Source organism: Pan troglodytes, chromosome 1 (genome assembly GCF_028858775.2).
Source record: "Pan troglodytes isolate AG18354 chromosome 1, NHGRI_mPanTro3-v2.0_pri, whole genome shotgun sequence".
Classification (NCBI taxonomy): Eukaryota; Metazoa; Chordata; class Mammalia; order Primates; family Hominidae; genus Pan; species Pan troglodytes.
The window spans coordinates 154,746,512-154,765,416 of record NC_072398.2 but is presented as its reverse complement, the minus strand read 5'-3'; positions in this window follow the sequence as shown (position 1 = coordinate 154,765,416).

The window sequence follows — 18,905 nt, the reverse complement described above, 5'->3', positions numbered from 1 at the left end:
CCTAGTGCAAAACATTGGCATCCCATAAATTTTATTCAATGAATGTTTCCTATACCCCTGTGTCAATTTCATCTCCTACATGAATCCATCCCCCTCCCTTTCCCTGGCCCCTTATACTCACTGAGTTGTTTGCGCTTGGGAGGAATACAAAGTATTTTCAATACATGGTTAGCATGAACAAATTATAGTTAAATGATACATTTTGTAGAAAAAGCAATGCACACTGAGGTCATTTGCCTGCAGATGTTAAATTATCTGCTTTTTTGTGTTACTATATATGCTGTAGCACTTATCCACTGGTGTAAATAAGAAAGTCAATTGAACTCTCTCTGTCTGGAGAGAGATAAAATGAGATTGAGAATAAAGTCTTGCAGAGGTTGCAGATGGCCCTGCAAGGCTGAATTCAGCCCTTGTACATATTTTGTTCAGTTGGTACAAAGTTAAATTTAAATGCAGTTAAGTGGCTTTCAAATGCACTTTGCTACAGTCCCCACTGCTCCTTAGTGTCTTATGCCCTATATGTTTCACTACTTTGTTGCCTACGTAGTTTCTGAATGAATTTGAGCTTGTAACCCCTCGTTTAAAGACTTGTTCCTATTATGAAACTGTGGGTGCTTATGCTAAGGACTTAATCTTTCTCTCTTGCGTGGGAGGAAAGGGTATCTATAACAGAACAATAATTGTAAACTAGAAGAGTAGAAAAAAGGATGAAAGGGCAATATAAAAGGCAGGAAAAGTAGGGGTATAAGAAAATAAAATAAAGATCAAATACATTTATTGCTGTGAGAGCTTCTATGCGGGAAAAGGAAAAACAAAGTATAATAATACAAGGCAACCATATAATTAAATAATTTTTTCAAAAGACTGTCAGTGGTAACACACACACACACACACACACACACACACACACACACACACTTAGGAAAAGCTACAAAAGAGCCCCAAGTCTAACTTGGCAAAATTGAAAGTATGTGATAGTTTTAAAATAAAAATTAAAATACTTTAGTTTAAAAATATATCTCTACTTCATGTACATCTGCACTGTTTGACATGTTATAAGAAGTGTTAAATTATCTTAATAATTTAAGAAGAAAAGAAAAGTAATGGTCTTCCTTCTCTCTCTCCAATTCTAATTCCTTGGAATAGTCGTTTCTAAATAGATTGCAGATATGTTCACTTTTCAACATTGCTTATATAAGAGAAGGCAAGGTATTTAGAATTTTTCTTGATCATAACAAAAAGACACTGAAACTCAGAGGCAGCAAGAGGCCCCATTATGGGGGCAAAGAGTAGCAGTGGAAATGAAAGTGAGTTCCTGAACAAGTTGCTTCCAACAGGGTAGGTGTATTTTGAAGTGGCGTTGTAAGTGGCACCCTACTGCTTCCATGAGTTTAAATTGTATCAACTGAATATAAAGTATAAGCCAATTTTAAAATGAGAATTTGTAGAATTCATGTGATTAGATTAGAGGTTTTTAAAAAGTAATATTTGAATTTTGCCAGGGGGGTGGGGTGGGGTATTTATTATGTGTTCACAGGATGACAGCAGGTATCTTCAAGGAAGTGGTTTGGAGTACATTAAGTTCTGAACACATAAAATTACTTTTTTTTTTTTTTCCTTTTTGGTCTTCAGGAGACTTGAGAAAACAAGTGCTGTGTAAGTTATAAACAGGATGAATGGAATAGTGATTTCACAGGAGTTAGAAAAATACTCCAGTCACAAAAGTTAAAATTAGAGTAATCTGAGGCATTCTCAGTACTTTGGATACCCTGTCCACATTCAGGGCTACTGATTATATTTCTAAAGAAACTTATAAAACCAGATGTCTAGCTGGCAATTGGTTTTGATGAATCTCCAAATCTCAGCAATGAGAAAATTTGACAGTTGTCAGACAGCAGCTAGCTATTACGAATGAGCCAGGGAATTTTCTTATCTGTTACAAGTATAGAACCATTACAGGGAGATACGGCATCATAGTGTCATGTTTATGAAGAAGGCTTCAGAGCACATGGTTTAATCCCCAAATTTCTAAGAATGACAGTTCATTTTCTTGGATGTTGAAAGATGCTTTAATACCTATACAACATGAATATGGTTTTATTATCACCAATCAAAATGTCTTGGTATTTCTTAATTTAAACAAATTCATTTTATAGGAATTACATTGCTGAGAATTCACACCATGACACTGACGGGACTTATAATAGTGGTTCTAAAGCCTGCATGTGCATCAGAATAATTTGGGGATTTGAGGTGACTTGTTAAATGTACAGTCACTGGGTAGCCCTCTGTAAGATTCTGATTTAGTACATTTCGGGTGGAATCCAGGCATCTACATTTTTAAAAAGCACCATGGCCAATTCTGAATCATGGTCGGGTTTGAAAAGCACTAAGTTTGGGCAGGCCTGATTTATTTCAAAGAATTTTCAAGCATATTTAGTTGTGCTGTTCAGTAATAGTAGCTTCTCTTATTACTGTGTGTATCCCAGTAAATCTCTTCCCCATTTACTCTTTCATCGCCCCACTTTGGGTTCTTCTGCTCTGCCGCCATCCATTTGGCCTGTACCCACTGTTCACTAATGAAAGCCCGTAGCTTCTAAAATGGGCCAAGATTCACAGTTGATATAAGCTGAGAAAGACTGACAAGTTATTCTGCCGAATGATACTGGAAAAAAGAATAGGATAGAGGGCTAATGATGTTATTTTATTTTTGTCCGGTATCTCTACACCCTTAGTTGCTTTTTCATTTGTCAAATGGAATCTCATGTAGAATCTCGCTCTATAAAGCAGATGAAAAAATGTGGAGCCAGTCTGGCTGCCAGTCCTGCCCACTTGGTTTCCCTCTGACTCAGACACTAGTGTCCCAGGCCCCTTTGTCTCATGTGCCCCTGAAAACTGCTGTGACATTTAAGCTTTTGTGTCTCACATAAAGGCAATAAGCATATTGCAAGGTTTTCTTTTCTTCAGGTTTCAATACTCTAACAGATATGTTCTCAAAGTAGAATTAGTCCTTGGTTAAAATGAGTCACATGTAATCTAAAGTGTTTTTCCTCATAAACCCATCTCCAGCTTTTATGGTGAAATTCAATTGTAAAATAAGATGAGGTGTTAAGTTTAATTTTTTTGAAGAAGACGTTCAGTCCATAAATATTTATTAAGCACTCTCTAGTTATGACATAATTCAGTTTCTAACGTACAGTACACCTCTTACAAAATTGCATAATCTTTAAACTGAAAGGCCAAATATCTTCATCAAATACTGCTTCTTCAGATCTTTGCTTCCTCAGCTCTTTAAAGAAATGGGCACCTTTGGCATGGATGGGTTTATATCCAGATGATAATTCCAGAGCCATTAGGGTTTCAGGTTTTGCTGGCAAAGAAATCAATTTTATTGCTACTTGAAGGCTCCCCTGGGATGAAGCAATATTGGAGGAGGCAATGCATTTTAGAATGTCAACTTTCAGAGGTTTGGAGTTTGCTCAAAAAATAAATGATCTCTGACTTGATTAAACTTCTTTTGAGTTCCTACTATATATAAGGGCCTGTGGAAGGGCTGGGTACCCCGGCATTGTAAGATGTGGCTGCAGCCCTCAAGGGGTTTGCAGTCTAGCTGGAAAGAAGGATCTGGCAATAAGAAAGCACAGTGAGCCCAAATGAAGGGTTCAGATTCCACATACTACATACAGAATGCATCATGTAATTGAAGAAATAGAAATCACCAGGTTACATGGCAGACCTAAAAAAATTCAGCAAGTCTTTTTGAATGTACTTGTGACTGTCAACGTTTACATTGTCCAAAATTTTCTAGTCAGGTGAGGGCATCAAAGAACTCTTAAACGCTTTCAAATGTGGTGGGAGCATCTTGCTTCTGTGAGAAGATTTATATTCTCCCTACCTTCTCAATTCTGTTTCCCTATCTTATATGCTATAAACAAAACCTCGCTCAGGAAAATAAAAGATGAATGCATGTTCTGAAAGAATACAGAATCATGACAGCTGAAATGGTCATGGTTTCTTTTAGGAGACGAAAAAATTAAATACTCAGGTGAAAACATTAGAATGCAATTCTCTAGGTTACCATATGCTTACAAAAAATCAAAAGGAGCTGCAGAAATGGAAATTTCTAATGACAGAAGAAATCAAACAGCAGATACAGTAGAGACTAGAGATAAATGGGTGTCAATATAGTGGTAAGAACACAGGTTCAGAGGAGATCCAATGTTCCATCTAAATCCTGGTTCTGTCACTGAGTGGGAATGATTACTTGATCTTTCTGTGTCCTCGTTTCATGTGACAATATCTATCACATGCAATGTTGGGTAAAACACTTAGCATAATGCCTGGCACCCAGTCAATGTGCAATAAATGTTGGCTATTATCATCATCACCACCTCCATCATCATCATTCTCTAATAAAATTTAAGCCCTTCTCTCTGTTGAATACGCCCATCAGTTAATACCAGTGGCTCCTTTTAAATAGCTTAAAAGCAACCAACATTCTATAGATTTCAGTGGGGAAGATTGTAAGTGAAATGGGTGTTGTGACCTTTCTTGAAAATAACCGTTCTCTCTATTAGTATGTAAATGCTAGTGCTGAGTACACATACTCTGAAGTTGAACTTAATTAATTTGGGGCAGTAGCATTTTCACTGTATTTATTTTCTTTGGTTTACAAAGCAGCTGGTGTTGTCCAAAAATTTAGAAACCCCTTTCCAAAATTTAAATGACTCCCTTCATTCCCTTCATTTACACTGTTGTTCTAGAACCTGGGATGACACTCTGCAGGGTGAATGGAGACTGGTCCCTCTGTCTCCTTTTCCATCTCTCTTGCTTTAGTTTTGCTTTCTTTTTCTTCTTTTTCTTTTTTCTTTTTTTTTCTGACTGAAGCATGGAATAACTGGCTGGTGTTCATTGAGCTAATTTCCTTACCTGCTTCAGCGCCTTTGAACCCAAAGACCTGTGGGTGATCTGTGACTATGGCAAGCAGGAAGCCTTGGGGACCACGCTTCACATTTGGAGTAATCCTGGTTTGAAAATGTGTGAGGGAAGCCAGGCAGGCAGAGAGCACTATGTGGCTGCTGAGTTAGAAAATGCTGAAATGGAAAGATGCTGGAATAGAAAATCAAATGCCATTTATTCATTGGCCTACACTTTCACTAGTACCTTCCTGGCAGCCTTAAGTGTATTCTTTGTGGTGGTGGCCTTTTGAATGTCAATCTGTGGAAGGACTTCTGTTTTTAGCGAAGGCTGATCTTTAAGGCAATTAGGTAACAGTTAAAGTAATAGTCCCCAGTTATTGAACACTTGCTATGTACAGGGTACTGTGCTCAGCACTTTCCACTATTTCATTCAATCACAACAACAGCCCTATGCGATAGGGTATTATTATCATCAGTTTGTAGTTGAGGAAATTGAGGTTAAGGGATAAGTGACTTCCCCAAGGTCACAGGAAGTAAGTCGTGGAGATGAGATATGAACCTAGCCTTTCTGATTTCAAAGCTTGTGCTGTTAACCACTTTGCTATACTTCCTCATGTGTGTTTAATAGGGTCCAGTTTCTACTGAAAGGATATTTTAATTTTATGATAAATCAGGACAGGCCTAAAAAATTAGGTGCAGACTCTGAATAAATTTAATGTATCTACCCATCTCTCTTATTCCTCTTAAGCTCACTTTAAAAAATCTCTTTTTAAAAGGAGGTTTTCTTTTTAAACCTAACAATAAACCAAGGACATCCGTCCAAGTTAATAAATATGTGCCTTTTTTAAAAAATAAAAAAAAGTTTAATTGACAAGTAAAAATTGTATATATTTATAGTGTACAATGTGAGGTTTTGATACACACACACACACACACACACACGCTGTGAAATGGCCAAATCAAGCTAATTAACATATTATTAACTCAGGAGTTTATTCTTTATATTATATTCTTAAAATCTAATTGCTTTGCTATTTTTAAGTATATAGTGTTATTATTAACTATTATCTTCATGATGCACAGTAGGCCACTTGAATGTATTCTTCCTATCCAAATGAAGTTTAGCCCCCCTCCCCACTTTAAGTATCTGTCTTTTAATGGCTACATAATATAGTTTGGATACATTATATTCAATTAGCCTTTTGTTGATTTGGATATGCCATAATCTACTCAAGCATTCCTTTATTGATGGGCTTTCAAGTTACTTCCAGTTTGTTGTCAGTTAAGTAAATTGTTTACTTGAAAGCTTCCATTGTCTGCGTCTCTACCACTATGGGACCCATTTTGAGTGTTGGTGATGCTCACACAACAAGGAGACACAAGCCCGGAGTTGAGCTCCTAGGTGAGAGAGCCATCCAGTAGCCATTCTGGTCCAAGTCCTGGCCCTACCACTTACCTGCCACGTGCCTCTGCACAAGCCATCTGGCCTCTTTTAAGTCTCAGTTTCTTCATATGAAAAATGAGAAAAACAGTGCTGCTCTCAAAGAATGACCATGAGGACAAACAGAATAATGTGCATGCAGGGCTGAGTACAGAACCTGGCATGAAGCAGGTGCTAAACAGCAGAGCAACTGCATTGCTGGAACCCAGCAGAAACATCCTCTCACTGGAGCTTGGACGGGAGCTCTCTGAGGGCCCTAACTCCCCTCTTTTGGCTTAATGCATTATAGGGACTCCGTAAACATTTGTTAACCAAAAAATGTTTGGAAAACTACTACTGTTCTGAGCGGTATTTTTCTTTTCCTTTCTATATTTTTATTCTAACAGTCACTAAACCACATTTTGAGAGTATCTGGAATGGAGAACCTCCAGTGGTTTAAATAGTTTTACCAAGGAAATGTTTTTCACGTGGAAAGAAGACTGAGATGAAACTTATAGAGACCTTGCCTCACCCTCTCATTTGCCGAAACCATGTATTTTTGAATCTAGTGTCTGAGCTCTTAACCACTAAGTCATATTGCTTTAATAATGATGATGTGATAATAGGTACCATTTATTGAGCACTTACTGTGTCCCAGAAAAATGTGCTCAGCACACTTTACCAATGATCCCTTAATCATCACAGTAATCCTGAGAGAAATATACCCTCATTGTCTCCATATTCTATTTGGGGAAATGGAGGCTTAAAAAGATTTACCAAATTTTCCCAGGTTAGTGGAACCAGTACTCCAACCCAGCTCTGCCTGACACCAGTGCCACTGTGCTAATTCCATGGCAGGCTGTGGTGACTATGTATTTATTGGACTCTGTTCATATGGAAAGTTGTATGCATACAGAAACAGGAACATTTGCTGTAATACTTAAGGGAGTGAAAGAGGAATGTACAGAAGGCTAAAAGAGGTGAGTATTGCTTTGTCAATTCTAATGTCTTTCTATGATGTTGATATTTGGATCATCTAAGTAAGTGCCATGATGAAAATAATATTCAAGAGGCTGGTCTGGCTGTCTATAGAATGAGGTAGATGTAGTGAAAGCTGGAATGGAGGAAAGCAGCTAAGAAGCTATTGTAGTCATTAGACATTGAAGTAAGGAAATGTGGAGGAGAAAGATGGCAGTGGAATTAGAGACAAATTGACAAACAAGCGGGTAGTAATTAGACCTTCATCCAGTCACTTGTGGGGAGTGGGGAGCATGGTTCATCATCCTTCAGGATGGATCTGTCCCTGGAGATTGGAAACATGCACGCACACATTTCTTACTTCCACGTTCAAAACTATGGGGAGCATTCACAGCTGGTATTTCACAACCTCTTGGATTCATGTTTATTATATCCTGGATGAAGAAGCACTTCCTTTCATCTGAGGGTCACTGGGCCCAGGGTTGTGTGGTGACCTAAAGGCCGTATCTATGAGGATTTTGTCTAAGAGTACCTCAGGTAAGGGCTCTCAGGAACAGCTTCTTAGCTGAGCCACCATGCTCCAGATTTGATCTTTAATCTTATGACTATAGAGAATGAATATTTTCAGGTGACTCAGTTCAGTCTCTACCTCATGAAAATTAAATTGAAAAAACAATATAGAGATTATAGTTCAAGTCCTCTGCTACTGTTTAACTGTGTAAACTTGGGTGAATGATTTAATCTCTGTCAGCTTCAGTTTCCTCATATTAGCATGGGATGGTCCTTGTAAGATACTATGTTGGTTAAATGGGCCCACGCATGCAAAGCACCTATAGTGCTTGGGACACTGCCAATACCTAATAAATATTATATGCTAATATTTTTATGATTGAACTATAAATCATAACTACCTTATGTAATATTCTTTTTATATGTGTATCAAGTCTAAAACCTCCATATCAAGAGCTTTCTGAGCCCTTTTTGTCACCTCGTCTTTCCCCCACCCCAATTCTTGTGTTGAGGTTATTGGGAAACTGAACTGTTAATCAGAAGGTAGCTCAGTTAAGTGTGGACTCAACAAAGAAAAAAGATCATTGAGATGTGTAATATTGAAGACCTGGGAAAGTGACAAAATATTTATATCCTACAATAGCAGATACCTTTTTGTCAATGGAATTGATTTGGTTTCTCAGCTCCACTGTCTCATTCTTTTGGAGACTTCTGGGTAAACACATTTTGCTCCTCTGAACACTGTATTTCTCGAATGTTCCTCCCTGGCAGTCGCCATGTTCTTTCTGTGAATTTGTTAGAATCACTTATTAAACCAAAGTCAGGGTCACCCCTTGTGGGGCTTAGAAGTGCTTTTTTTTTTAAGCCTTTTATCTGTTGATGAGCTTTCGTTTCTGAATATGAATGATATTTGGTCAAGGTAGGAAGAGGTTTGAACTAGAACAGCAACTAAAAGGCACTGGATGGACAAATCATATTAAATGTAACGGCTGTAATCAGGGAATTTGAAATAGGGAGATAAGAGAGGTTATCCAAAGTTCTGTGTTGGTTGGATAAGACATTCGCCGTTATTATTTTGTACAATATACAGAAACAATTGTCTACTCATACAGCTGGAAGGAGCCGTGGAGATTACCTCTATTCCCCACATTTTACAGATGAGGAAACTTCTCAGCGAGTAGATAATAGCCTGAAATTCTATTACTTAGAGCAAGCAGGGAAAGTGTTAGGAGGGAGTTGGGGTTAGCTCTAGGCAACCACATCAGCATAATAGTAGTGTCTTCAATTTTTCTTCATATTGCACTGAATTCATTTGTAGTAATGAACCTATCTGTCTATCTATATTATAGTCATCAAATTATCTTCAGTAACTATGTAGGTGTTATTAGTTTAAACCTTTAAGACCCATGAAAATACTTGGGTTCACCAAGCACGTCTGCCATATGCACTTAAGGAGATTCTTCACTGAATAGTAATTGTAGTAACTGCTGCCCTGCTCTTGTAATATCTTCTATAAAAATAATAATTTGCACTTCAAATGTCTCTTTCTGTGAGGTGCTCGGCATACCTTGCAGGAATCACTTACCTAAATCTATCCTTCAAGGTGGTGTATGGAATAGCTTCCAGTGGAGTAGCTCAGTAGGAGGAGGGAAGAGTGCTGAGAATTCCTAGAATGCAAACCTAAACCTGGGTTTGTTCAGACATAATCCTTAGTTATCACATTAGAATAACACCTTATATTTTCAAAGGTCTTTCATACTTATTGAATTAATAGAGCCATTAAACCTCTCTGAAATAGTAGTAGTGGATAGTGTGACAGGTGATTAAAACCAGTTGGAGAAGTCTTTTTTGACCCTAACAACACCAAACTGATTAGTGATAAAGCCATACTTCAAGATGCTTGACTGTAACTCTAGTGCTCTTTTTTTTTTTTTAACTAGATTATATTAGCTAGAGATTTTTCTTGATAAGACTGGTACTTTTAAGGCCTTTATTCCTCTGGATTACAAAAAAGTAAGTTATCTATTCCTGATTATATGAAGCAAGTTAACTGTTTCAGGAACATCAACAGACCTTTACCACATCACAATAAAACTCGAGGTCATTTTGCTCCAGGAGTACTTATACAGGTGATATTTGACGGTAGTACATACCTTGAAGAGAAAAAAAGTCATTTTGGCTAGGGTAAGCACAGCTAAAGTTGGACATGGCAGCTTCCAATGAATCATGCCTCTTTTTATGGCACAATTAAGTTTTTTGAGACCAACTGTGATTGTATCAGCTATCCAGGTCATCTGTAGGCAGGTCATGATTGTTACATGGGGTGGTGATAATTGGTACAAGGTCATGCCCTAAGCATGTTATAGACTAGTAGCCCAGCATTGCTAATCATTTTAAATCAAGACTACAAAATTCAACTGTAGCATTTCACTTCAGAGCAAAAACATTGCATTTGCTTGTTCATGTTGCTATTTCCCTTCCCCTCCATGTCTTTCTCTCCCCAATTCTCTCAATTTGATAGGCTGTAAGAAGCTTCGTACCCACCAAATGCAACCATATTTCCTCTCAGCTCTTTATTACAAACATGCACTTTTATCGAAAATTTTTTAAAAGACTGAAAATGAGACTCAGAATCTTTTATTTATCACAGGATGGACCCTGGCTCAGATGCTTATTGACTGCGTAACCTTGTTTGAATCAGTTTCCGTACTTAGAAAATAAAGGAAGTAATACTTGCCTCGTAGAGTAATTGTAAGGATTAAATGAATATATAAAATCTCAAGCTTAGGGTCTAGAACGTAGTATTTTTTCATAAATGTAAGTCTCTGTGTTTCTCAAATAGTTGTGTGCATAGGTATCACCTACATTGCTTGTGAAAGCTTCAGATTCTTGTGCTCATTCCCGCTCCCTGAGGATTTTGGTGCATAGGACTGGTTAGGACCTAGGAATCTGCAGCTGCACAGGTAGATGGTCTGAGGATTATAGTTAGAAGTGCCATGCTGTAGGTTCAAAGCAAATGGGCTGTATAACACATTCTTCATAAATTTCTGGGTTATGGTCAAATTTCCTACATTTTTCAGAGAAAGAAATTATAGTGTTCAGGGGGCACTTAACTGGAAATAGGTAGCAACAGAAAACTGGATGTTGTTGAATTTATTTATTCATTCACCGTATGTTATTGGGCACCTTCTCTCTGGCAAACTTTCCCATAGCTGCAGGGAACACAGTGATAAACGAGGTAGAGATGGAGGCAGAGCACTAAGTGAGTAACTCCTTTTCCTGGGAGCCCAGGGCTCTATTACCCAGGGTATGCTGTCTTCAGCATAAGGATGACTCTATCAAGTAGGTCTGTAGATACTTCCAAGTCTTTACTGCCGAAACTCTCGCCCTTGCCCTAGAAAGGTGTTGGGTCTCAAAGGGAGTTGTCTCAGAGGAAGGGCAACCTGCAGCCTTTATTTTATTGGGACCAGACCCAGCATCCCTGGCTCAGATTCAGATTTACTGTTCTTATCATCAGATGTGGAATAAAGGCTTCTGGAACAGCAGATGTGGTTTTCTACCTATGAAAGTAACATTCTCTAAAGCCTAGAGGATGGAACTTGATCTCTAGGGATAAAAGAGCAACAGTTGCTCTTAGGATCTTGTCTAACAATTGGCTTAGTAGGTGCTAACTCCAATTCTCATCTACCTGCTCCATCTTGATTTTAGCCACCCATCTAAGCTTCCACTTGCCACCCTTTCTGTGATTATGCTAGCCACCGACTGTGCTCTCTTTGGTCCCTCTTGGGGCAGAGACAATCCAGAATGTTGGGAATTACCTGAACTCTCATCTCATTTGTCTCTCCAGCCATGTGTTAGGCTCTGTGGCCACCCACAATCTCAGGCCCAGCTGTTCTGTAGGACCAGCCCTAAGTGGCCCAGAGAAATATTTTCTTTGGGTTATATCCAATAAAAGGATATGCTCGGGTCTTGTTGAGAGGCAGCCTGGTAAATGGAGTGAAAACACTAGAAGCAGGCAATGCCAATGTGAAGTCCCTCTGCTCCAGCCAGCTTCCCAACCTTGGCCAAGTGCCCACTTTCTCAGGAGTATCCCACCTCCCTTCCAGACCAGAAATGCCGTAGGGCTTGACAGCCAATTTGCGCTCTCTTTCCTACATCCTGACCTCTTTGACTCAGGTCCCGGAACTTTTGATCCACAATTATGAATCTCAATATACAACCCCTTGATCATGACCCCTTGCCTCATGGAACTCTCTGTCTCCTCTGTCTAGCCCCTGCTAAGCTTCGTGGACTTTGTCACTAATCTACTTCACCTATGGTCTTGCTAAGTTGCTTCCTCTGTCACCTCCCTTCCCAGCCCACTTGAGCTCTGTCCTGCCACTGTCCAAAGTCAAAAGAGGCAGAACTACCTTGCTTACTTTATTTTCTTTCTCCTCTACTTTGCTCTTTCTTTCTCTTTACCAGAGCAGAGCATCTGCAACCACTCTCACTGCATTTTTTTTACCACCTTTTCTTCAGAGTCTACCTGAAAATGAAATACAGATTTTTTTGATAAATATATTTTCATACTGAGGTTGAATAAGAATCTGATCTTTATGATTCTTAGACTTGAAAAAATATATATTTTCTGAAGGAAGTAGACTGTTATCTTCATTATCACCTCCGTAAAATTGCAAATGGTCAAAACCATAAAAAATGGCTTTGCTCTATGTGTAATAGGCAAATGAAGGGAATTCATGGCAACTGAAACCCTTGCTTTAAAGTCAGCTCTTTGTGAATGGAAAGCAGCTGATATTCTGTAAATCCTCCCCAGATAGGGTTTCTTACAGAAATACTGGCAGACTCTCTAATGACTGTGACTGCTTTGATATGAGGATGTAGTCAGTATCTCAAGAAAAAAGACTGCAACTTTCTACCTTCTGCAGTATAGAGAAGAGAAAAGGAAGTATATGATGTTCTCACATCCATCTAACTGAGCAACCAAAATGCTTTATAATTTTTTAATTGATTTGTCTGGAAAGAGTCCGTTCCCTATAGGACTCACAGATCTCCATTTATGTAGGGAAGAAAATTGTAGCCCTATCCCCATGGCTGCTTGAAATTCCATTATTGATGTGATGAGCTCTTTGTTCCTCATTTTGATACAGATAAGATATTGAACTGAAGAAAATACACAAAATATATCTTTCTCCACTAATAAACCGAGAAGTGGTAGTGGTGCCGTTTGTTAATTTGGGATTTATTTTGCTTTGCCAAATGGATTTGCCATTAATTTCACTAAGGCCACACAAAACTCTACATCAGTGACATGCAGAAATAGAGGTGAGATTGTCCAGTAAGTAGTTGCCAGAATTTGTCTTGATGAGGCTTGATGCAGATTTAAGAGAGATAAAGCAGAAGCAGTCTATTTCACTGGGGTGCCAGAGCCAGGGGGACTGAGACTGCCACAATGTGTGGGACCTTTCCTTTCTGAGCACAGCTTGGTGGCAGTCAGCCTTTCCCTGCAGCCCCCACACAAAACAAGTCGGTCAAGCCATGCACGAGTGATCTTGATTTGAAGAGAGAGAAAGAAATTGGATCCCCAAGTCTCAGAGCTGAGGTACTTATGCACTGAACTCTAAGAGGCATTTCATTTCTAACTAGCTTAGAATTTCCCACAGTTTGACAGCAACCCAAATAAAGAAAATACTTAAGGAAGCAAAGTAGATGTGCTGGAAGTTGAGGGCATTACCTGATGGCTGAATGAATTTGACAGGCTTTTCTCCTGTTGTTTTGACACAATCGTGTTTTCCTCTACACCGCTGATGGAGTGCTCTGCCTAACCACGATGTACCCACATTCTGTGGCTCAGCTGAGGGCCACTTTGTCAAATATCTCCATCTTACTCATTCCTCGCCGTGGCCCTCTCCCACTAGGGACCTCCCAGATCACTCTGTCACCCCCAAGACTACACATTTCGGCACTTTATGCCGCCTTGTCTTACCCTTTTTTTCGTGTTTTATTGCTGCATGGCATTTAATGTTATTACTACAGCAAAACTGTATTTCCCTAGAGGGAGGGAATTTGACTTGTTCTGGTCTCAAACTCTAAACTCTGGTCAGTTGTGAAGAAGCCTGGAACCAAATTTGCAGCCCATCTCCAGGAAAGTGTATATAATTGTGTGGTGGATACTGTGGGTCATGACCCTACTCACGGCTCTATCTAATTGTTTCTTCTCCCTCTTCCCCCTTCCTCCTTGTTGTCAGTCTTTTCTAAGTTTCTTTCAATCCTTTTAGGGATTGTATGGAGTATAAATAACCTTCCATATGCTAAGCCAGAAGTTACCAACATGGGTGTTTCCTGATGCCAGGCAAGTAATGTAATATAATGACTCAGCCAAGGGAAGAGGGCAGGGCTTATCTCTGCATAGCTGCAGTCACTTGTGGCCATGCTGGAATGAGGGCCCTTTGTTGCCAAATTTTCAGATTTTTCAAGAGAAGTTAGAAATACAGAGTCTTAGGCAAACTTCACAATATTTAAACATAGACAGCTAAAGTATGGGAATATCCTTGGTGATTCCCCTAACCTGGAAAACATATTTGGGTGCCATATTCAGTTTGTGCACCACCGGTTTGCACAACCTGCTTTAAAGTTTCATTTGGTAGGTATCCAGTTATAATGGAACTGACTCTCCTACTGTGGCTTTCTTAGTATAAGGCCACATGCCATGTGCTGATCAGCAAACGCTGTTGAAGGATTTTGAAAAGACTGGAAAAAAGAAAACTGGTTGTCTAGTTATCTGAAGACCCTGGGCTGTGTCACATCCACTATGAATACACCCTCCAAAATCTGAGACCTTGTTAATGAGCCCTGTCTTCTCTCCCAGATTCTAACTGCTCTTCAGCGTTGTGACTTAGAGGGGATGCCGTAATGCATGTGTGCCTGGAACCCAGGGAGGCAGAGGTCCTCTTTTTCACCCTAATGTGAAGCATGAAGTTAGAATCATCTCTGCGCTCCCTAATAGAGCCTCATGCAGAGCTGTTATCATTCTGGATAAGGGATTCAGGGGCATTTGCATCCATACCCCCCAAATAGTGGTTCCTGAGAAAATTTCTCTGACATGCTGAGAAAAAATAAAGAATTCATAAAGTTGAAATTATTGAACTTATTTTGATATTAATGTACTTTTTTCCTCTGGTTGTCCCAAAATATCTCATTGGGTATATTTACTTGACAAAATGAAAAGTTGGCAACCGGCCAGGCACGGTGGCTCACATCTGTAATCCTAGCACTTTGGGAGGCCAAGGCCGGCGGATCCCCTGAGGTCAGGAGTTCAAGACCAGCTTGGCCAACATGGTGAAATCCCGACTCTGCTAAAAGTATAAAAATAAGCCAGGCATGGTGGCAGGTGCCTGTAATCCCAGCTACTCAGGATGCTGAGGCAGGAGAATTGCTTGAACCTGGGAGGCGGAGGTTGCAATGAGCCGAGATCGCACCACTGCACTCCAGCCTAGGCAACAAGAGTGAAACTCTGTCTCAAAAAAAAAAGTTGGCAACCTTAGAACGGTTCCTGTCATCTCTCTTTATTGTTTCATTTCTAAAAGAGTTTCATTTGGTTGCTACCCAGTTATAATGAAACTGAAATCCACAGTGGTCTGTGAAATCCAAGTCTGTGGCCAGATTTGAGCCACACCCTCAGTTAATGACAGGGCCGGGAGAGGGAGGGAAGGGTGGAAATGACCAGGAACACCAGGTACAGATAGGAAATGTCCATCCTCAGTAAGACGGGTCACCTCTGTGAGGGGTATGTGTCCTCATTCAATCCATACTCAAAAGAGATGTATCCAAAAGCTGTTGTAAGCAGCTCAGGTTTTGGGGGCAGGGGGCTGACCTTTTCTAGTCTTTGAAAGAGAATGTATTACTCTTGAGAAATGTAGGATTTTATTGTCAGTGTGCTTGAATTCAGCAAACAGACCCGGAGATGAACCCAAGGGACAACGGGCTGAAAGAACATAGATGATACCATGGAACTTTGACCTATTTCATATGAGCATCCCTGAGCCTGCATTTGGGACTGGCTGCCTTGTTTGTTTATAAATTGATCCTCATATTGATTCCTTACTTGATGGCTGTGGAAAAGAAGTCTCCTTCTTGTTTGAACTCATGTCTTTGTGAGCTGCCTTTATGCTTATTACGTAAAAGTCTCCCTGATTCTTGTTGATTTGGCAAGAGACTTCCTTGCTGAGAATTTTGCAGGCTGTGGTATGGGTGTAAAGTGGTTTGCTGTAATGGAACAGCTTCCAGAAGAGAATCCGGTCTCCGTTTTGAAATGCCACTTCTTGGAACCAGAAGAATTTATTCTAGGAGGGAGAAAAGAATTATTGATAAGTTCATAATTATTCACAATTATTTGTTGAGTACCCACTCTATACCAGGTTGTATTTTAGACACTAGGGCTATAGTAACCACTAAGCAAAATGCACAAAAATGCTTGTCTTCAGTGGTCCTGTGCTTTATTGGGACAAAACAGATCAGAAACAAAATAAAACTCACAACATATAAGAACATTACATAGTATGTGAGAAGGAGACAATTCTATCTGGAAAGTCTAGCAGAGCAAGTGTGATCAAGAGTTTAGAAGAAGGGATTGCTATTTAAAACAGGGAAGTCAGATTAGGTGTCCTTGATTAAGTGATAGTTGAGTGACAGTGACAACTTTATTTATGCTTTAGAAAGACTACTCTGGCTGCTGTGGGAAAAGACTGCTGAAAAGCATGGAGACCTGTGAGGAACCCATTGCAAAAGTCCTGGCAGGCAGCTTGGAGCAGGGTGGTGGCAGTAGAGGTGGTGAGAAGAGGTTAGATTTGGAATGTATTTTAAAAGCAGAGCCAATGTGGATTTCCAATAAACTGGACCTTTTAATAAAGCTGAGAGAGACTTCACAGATCATTTAGACCCCTTCTGAGGCCAAGTAGGTAGCACAACGGAGTGAAATTAGCTGCATGACGATAGGGGCTCTTAGAAACAGGGTGCATTGTCTTATTACATCAAAAAAATTAAAGTCGGGTGCGGTGGCTCACGCCTGTAATCCCAGCACTTTGGGAGGGTGAGGTGGGTGGATCATGAGGTCAAGAGATTGAGATCATCCTGGCCAATATGGTGAAATCCCAACTCTACTAAAAATACAAAAATCAGCTGGGTGTGGTGGTGGGCGCCTGTAGTCCCAGCTACTTCGGAGGCTGAGGCAGGAGAATCGCTTGAACCCAGGTCGAGGTTGCAGTGAGCCGAGATCGCGCCACTGCATTTCAGCCTGGGTGACAGGGCAAGACTCTGTCTCGGAAAAAAAAAAAAAAAAAAAAATTAAAACACCATTCAAGCCAAATTATATCTGTAAAGTCAGCCTATGAACTTCTAAACTACATCCTGTAAGAATCAAACCCACTCTTTTTACAGATGAGTGATACGGGGTCTTACAAAGTTTATTGACTTCTCCAAGGTCATTAGAGGCAGAATCAGAATCGAAGCCTCAGGCTTCCTCATTTGTAGTTCAGAGTTCATTCATTCCATCTGTACTCGAACCATGAACAGCTTTTCCTCCTTGGTGCCGCTCTGAGTGGATGCCACCCATGTAGAATATTCTTTTATTTTCCCACTGGTGCAGCGTGATGGGTCCATTTTATTTTTCTCTTCATCTCTATCATCAGATGTCATCTTTTAAAACTTGTGAGCCCTTGGCTGTCCCAGCCACCCCCAAAGAACACCCTTGGGATATACTGATTGGCTCACAACAGTAATTGTGAGCAATGAAAGAATAGGCTAACTTAGCCTCCTCCCTAGTTTGGTTGATCACAGCAGAGAGAGGAAGACTAACAAAGAAGGCCTACATAAAATGGGAACTGAGGGCTATCTTTTGCTTTTGGCATCTTGATGGATGCCTAAGGTGGATCAGTATTTGTGTAACATAACAGGGGTACTTACTTTACCTGTGGGGAGAGGAGTGACCACTGAAAACACTGTTCAAAGGGGTCATTCATAGTCGTGCATTTATAAATTTTTTTAAAAATAGCTTTCTTTTCCTATTATAAAAGACATATATCTTGGTATATAGAATAATTTGATATATTTGATAAAGAAGGTATTGCCTGGGAAAGGATGTTGAGATTAGCTATCCAGGGGAACATTAAGTTGTATTTTCATTTTACATTGTTGACAGAAATAAAAATCTTCATGGATTAAAATTTAAACAGAAAATACTTTTAAAAACTCTAAGGAAATTTAACCAATATTTATATAGAGAAAGCTTTTGAAACTTTAAAAGCAATGAAAAAAATAGGAAAAAAACAAGTAAGATTTATCACATGAAAATTAAAACACGAACCCAGAAAAATATTCACAATAAATATTGAATAAAAAGTTAACAACCTTAATGTGCAAAATTATATTTTTCTTGGATAAAAATCCCATGGCATCAAATAGAGCTGAGAGGAAGAGCTCACAGTTCATGAAAGAGGAAATACAAATATGGCAAGTAAACTTCCAAGAAAAGGTAGAACTTCCTAGTAATCAAAGAAGACAAGTTAAACTAAAATGAAAACCCTTGTTTTTTGTTTGTCAGATTGGTAAAGGTTAAATAAAATTTTTAATACGTAAAGTCAGCAAGTTAAGACAGACCTGTTTACATATGCCTGGTATTAACATAACATGGCATATCAGTCTGAAAAGCAATATGGCAACATGCACTGAGAACCTTAAGATGCTGATATTCATCAATCCATGAATCTCACTTTTGGTAACAATCTAAATATCCGCTCGTAAGATGTATAAGTAAATTTTGCTATAGTTATGTTATGGAATGATGTATCTGGAAGTTTATTTCCCTCCACACATACTCTGTGCCACTCCTGTGCTTTATGGGAGTCTATTGTTAAAAATCTCACTGCTTCATCTAGTGGTAACATGTTTTATGGCCCACAGGTGAGAGTCCCATTTATCATAGAAACTTTGGAGTATACATAAAACTAAAAGAGAGAAAAAGACCAGCCATAATCACAACATTCGAAGTCAGCATAGCTAATATTTTCATATTTTCCTTTCTAATC